This window comes from Alosa alosa, chromosome 23 (assembly GCF_017589495.1).
Source record: "Alosa alosa isolate M-15738 ecotype Scorff River chromosome 23, AALO_Geno_1.1, whole genome shotgun sequence".
NCBI lineage: Eukaryota > Metazoa > Chordata > Actinopteri > Clupeiformes > Clupeidae > Alosa > Alosa alosa.
The window spans coordinates 15398624-15404623 of NC_063211.1; positions in this window are offsets into that span (position 1 = coordinate 15398624).

The window sequence follows — 6000 nt, forward strand, 5'->3', positions numbered from 1 at the left end:
GACATTGTACAAAGAAACAAAACTAGTGCTCTGACTACAGATTCTGTTGTCTTTGAACGTTTCTCTTACTGAGACATTTAACTGCAATTTTGCGACATTGCTTTTAAAAGGCAAAAATATTTTACCGCAAAAGCAGACATGTGCTTTCACCAGCAGTTTCCGTACATTCAGGGGAATACATAATGAGGCACATTTTACGCTTCTCCTCCCATCTTTTTACACAAAACTCTTTGTTTTTAGGGTGAAGTCAAGGCTGTAGTCATGATGTCAACATTGGGGGACCAACTCTGTGGTGGGGTCTGAGGGACCCATAAACATAATTTCAATACATTTCCTACCATGCAAAAATATTACAAATATTATTTGCACAAACAAGTCGTTAGGAAGGTCCGGAGGCATTCTCCCACGTAAGATTTTTTTAAAAATGACCCTTTAAATGCAACTTCATGCAGAGCCTTGCTTTTGTATTGATGAACTAAACTGCAATCGTGTGGGAAACCTGGGGGGTATTCCAAGTATGTGGTTTAGTGATAAACCTGGGTAAGTTAACTCAGAGTAAGTGGTAAACCTCCTACAACAAGACCCTATGGCACTGTTTTATTAGGCGAATGAAGTCAAACAGCTCTTCTATTAGGAGGTTTACCACTTACTCTGTGTTAACTTACCCAGGTTTGTTACTAAACCATGCACTTGGAATACCCCCCTGGCTAATTGCCAATGATGCTATGATTGCTTGATGGGTCTGAAATGAGCTCTGGAAAGGGATAGGCCCCCCCTCTCTATAAAAATTGCAGTCTGAAATGATGGAGGGGGAGACGGATCCCCTGGAAGAGGTGCGTGGACAGCGACGGGTGATCCGATCAACATCCTGGACCTGCAGCCAACAGCGTGTGATCTAAACTACTTTTTCAGCGCTCTCTATTCCGAGAGAAAGGGAAGTCCTTCTTCTTAATAGCTTGATATTTAGCTCCATTGTAGCCTCTGCCTACTGCTCGGTGGAGGCGTTGACTGAGCCACTGTTTGTTCCGCTTTAGCCGTGGGGACGGAGCCTGAACCACTACGCCTACAGGCGTCAACAGGGGGGCGCTCGCCGTGGCCTGAACAACACAACACGGCCCTTTTCCCTCACTGGAAGCTGGACTGTGAACCAGTGCTGGTGGCCTCAGTTGTGGGTTCGTCTAATCTTGGTATTGGACTACCCCGGACTTGGACTGTTTTCTTTATTACTGGTAGGCGGGGGACAACCGACCAGTACAGACAATTTTTACTAAAAGGGACTGTGGGACTTGTGGGTTATCAACACCAGCTGATGCCACATATTGCTGCTACAACGACTTTTGATTATATCTCTAACCTTTGCCTTTTTCACAGGAGAAACTAACTAGGAAGCAGGAAATGTAATTAATGTGTACATTGTCATGATTAATGCACTCTCACTACAACAATGGTCTCAAGTCTCATCAAAGTACTTCTCATGTGATCCAAAGTCAGCTGACCTCCAATCATGTGATCCATATCAATATAACCAACTACAAACTAGGTAGCCTATTTAAGTGAAGTTTACAGAGCATTCTAGGAGCCATTCTGTAGTCAGAATCTCCTGCACCACTCTGGTGTGTAGCCATCATCCTCTGAGCTGGTATGTTCATTCTCTGATTGCTTCATATGGTTTCCTAAATGTTCCTTTAACCTGTTTTCGTAATTTTCACATTATTCATTTAGATGTACCTTCTATAATGTATTGGATGAATAGCTTGTACCTGACAAATAAATTGTAATGCTTTGACCCGCATAGTTTTCTAGAATTTCTTTAGATATCCCTCAAAGTTTAAGATGTGCCAGGGGGAACGGCTAGGATTAGTCCCCAGGGCCGTGGGGCTAAATCAGTGAAAGTAGGCATGCTACCAGGAGAACTGGCCATCGTATTGTACTGTGGTGGGTCACTGATTTTATTAGTAGTCTGGAATTAGACAGCTAACCTTAGCACACCCTGAACCCTCTGTAGCTTCGGTAAGATGTTCTGTCCAGATTTTTGAGTATAGTGGTCCAGGCCAGCACTATAGCCTCTGACCAACTTTCACACTAGGATCATTACTCAGTAAATGGCGCCTCCCGAATTAGTCGGCCGAGGAGGGCCTCGCACACTATTCTTGGGGAAGTTGAGTCTAATTAAATAGCTAGAAGGCATTCTTGTAACAGTATCGTGGGTAGGCCTACATCGGCCTACTATGGATAGTAATATTACTTTGACTGAAACTTCTCCATATCTAGCGGGGTCAGAATCATTAGGTTAACAGGGGTTCTATAATCAATTGTTATTTCCAACAGCGCGCGGAAGCTTCACGATTTCCTTCGACCACTCCCAGTTCCCTCATTGGTCCTGACGAGTGACGTCATCTTATAACCTTGACCTTTGACCCCACAATCTTGAGTAACTAATCAATTAATCAGGCCCTTATAGTGAGTAAGTACAACAAGTTTGAATGAAGATCCTTCAAACAGCTCTGGAGATATTTGATATCATCATGTGCTAACACATTATTTGGACCAATATTGATGTCATGGTAGTTTATTGAGATATCAGTCATTTTTTTCTGTTATGGACCGGTATTGTAGGCACATACAATTCTCAATCAACATTGTGGGCCCCATCTTAACCTGGCACATAGTGGTGCCAAGCATGAAGCAAGTCTTGTTCCTATCTTACATTTTAATTTTACTGCCAAGGGTTCAAGTTCATAAGTTGTCAAATAAACAACGCGCTCCCTTAGATGTGTCAATGAAAAAATTGTTATTTTCAGGTGCATCAACAAAAATCGTTATTTTAAGGTCACTTATAACGCCACTGACAAACTGGTCTAAAGTGAAAGGCTTATGTAATACAGCTATCATTAAGGGCACAATGTCATGAAATGTAACATTGGCGAGACTGCAATGAGTCCCAGGCTCAATCAATAGTGAAAGTAAATAATAAGTGTAAAACCTTTTGGGCTCTATAGTGCACCCAGTGCAAGGTGGCACAAAGAGTGACGCAAAGCTTATTCTTATCTTACACGCAGTCAGTGGCGGATTTTGCGCTCCACTTTTATTAAATCTTGCACCCAGGGGTGTGGCAGAAGGTGTAGTCTGACGCAGGATCCAGAAATCGCTATCTTACACCCTCTAAAAACCATTACGCTACTGGCCAAGAGAAACCTGGTCAGAAATCCGTGGTGAGTTGTTTAAATGGTATTTTAGGAGTGCATTATCAAGTGATATGGGCGGGTGCACAACGTGCACCCCCTCGTTCTCTCATCCACAGGAATGCGCACCAGCACACATCCATGCAAAACATTACAAATGACACGATTACAATGGAGAAAATAATTATAATAAAAATATTAAGAGATACAATGAGTAGTTATTCATCATCATTTGACAATTTGTAATGATGGATTAAAATGAGTTGGCACTTTACCAATAGTAGCAAGACGCATAGGTTTTTATATTCTGAATATTTCATTGATTATGTAAAGGGCTTTCAAAGGGAATGGGAGATGAGGGTCTAACTCAAGTGTCACCTCTGATTAATTAAGAGAATTAGTACAACCCCTTTGAACAATGCGCTCGACAAAATCAAGATCAATGTGGGCTGGCCATGCCATATTTAAGATAGACTGCACATCCAGGATGTGGCTAGGCTGGTATTCAGGATGTTGCAAGGGGACAGTATCCAGGATGTGGCTAGGATGGTATCAGAATCTAAAATTGGTGACACCCTTATTGTAAGGCAATTCTTAAATTACTATTGACTTTGTAGCCCATCTGCGACAAGCTAGGCCTATAGAAAAACATGTTTAAAACTGAGAAAATTGTTGTGCAATCACAATTGCAATATGAACCACTACAATTATCTAATTGCAAAGGCTACAATATTTCATGCACAGTCAATGTATTCACATATGATTTTTATGTCATACTCCTTGGCTGTGCCACTGAGTATGCGTAGTACTTGAGAAGCACAGCATTTCAGATTGGTGAGCTTCACAGTCAATCTGGGATATGTTTCATCGCAATCTTTTGAGTTAGAACTGTCATTCTTGGATTTGGTGAAAGGGTAGTTACGACACTCGATAGCAAACATGAGTGGGAAGTTTAATAATAAGGGTGTAAAGGTACACGTTACATCAACGTGTACCTTCAACAACAGGCGTTTTTGCTTGTGGGCCATGCTTCAAATTCCCATAGAAACAGATTACGTGGCGGACCCCATTCCTATGTCAGTTTAGTCAATTAACTCCAAAAAAACATTTGACACCTTTTCCAAATACTATTCCCATTGCGTATAAGTAATATTGACAGTCAATTTTAAGTTAGGAGACAATTACATTTTGAGGGGCCATTGCTCTTACCTAAGAGAGTTGGGGGGGGGGGGGTAAAGAATATTCTATGAATTACATGGCTATTTTTATTATAGTAAGATCCTTTGGGTGTTCGCAATCTATAACATTTTGGTTTGGACACAAAAAAATCTGTACCTTAAGGTCAGACATTTTTGAAGAGACCTTCACCTATTTTCAGAAATTAAACTGAGTCACATTGCTCATTTTGTGTGTATTGATAGCTTGCTCTTAATAGCTGATAATACATTTTGGCTATCTTCTATCATATAGCCTACTCAGATAATTACTGTACGGAAAATGAACTGTATTGTGACTTCAAAACCGAGGTACACACCGAACCAGGATTTGTGTGTACCGTTACACCCCAATCTAGTAAATGTGCAGGAATAATTTTAACCATCAATTTAAAGCCTGACATCATTAACAGTGGACAGTGGTTTGAACGACGGAATTTGATCTTTGACCAAACAACCCCACTTTATAGACACAGGTGTTACAAGGTTGCTGTTATCAATGACGAAGCTAATTGATGTAGAAACAGACCCCTGGAGTGCTGTGCTTCTCATGCACTAGTAGACATGCTCACAAATCAGAAGTTGCACAATTTCAAGAGACATTTGGAATATTGAAGTCAATAAGTTAATTGACATTCAAATCGATAATCACATTTCCAATATCTCAGAAATATCGCAATTAAATAATTTCCCCAAATCGTGCAGCCCTAGTCTAGGCTATTTCCAGATGATAAAAAGACCTTAACACTACAACCAATTCCTTAATTTTAGTTAGCAAGTGAATAACAAATTTTCATTTGAGATATTTTTTTATTTTTTGGTTGCATTTTGGGCCAGAAATTACCTTGACCATCGCAATACTAACTTGACCCCCAACCTCTTCATTCACCTCAGAAATTAATTCAGCATCCCAGAAAAGGTATGATTTGATAGCAAAACCATCATAATTAACCCATTAGGTATAGATATTCTTATTTTTTGGAAATATGCCAAAATTTGTCACGAAATGTTGACTAGATGTCCTAAGGACACCAAAAATGCAAAAACCTCAATAACTTACTTTAAGGGGTTCAGCTGGATTTCCTCCTGACTAATATTGGACCTTTATTTAAATAGACATTATTTGTATATCAGTCATTGCCATGGACATAAACAATGTTTATATAACAGGTCATGTTAGACATAATTTTAGCAGTGAACGCAGTCTTGGAGGAAAAATGGTTGGAGACCCCTGCTCTAACAGATGCAGTTGCCAGGTTAATGGTGTGCTTTGCACAACGTTCTGTGCATGTTTTAGGGTATTATGTTAAAGAACAAATGAGCCAGAACTGGACAATAATCAGAACTAATATAGAGGAAAAGTGTACTGTACATATTCAAAATGATTACAGGTGATATCTGAAATTATTAATTCATTATTTGACATAGAAAAGGGTTCAATTTTCCTAATTTGAATGCATGAAGTATTGTCTGAGTAAGTATTGTCACCAGATTGTAGTAGTAAGGCTGCCCGTGCCCAGACAGCAATGTTATTTAAGATTAAGTAGGCAGTGGAATCAATCAGTGGGGCAAAGGGTCTTAAAATCTTATTTTGAATAAATAGA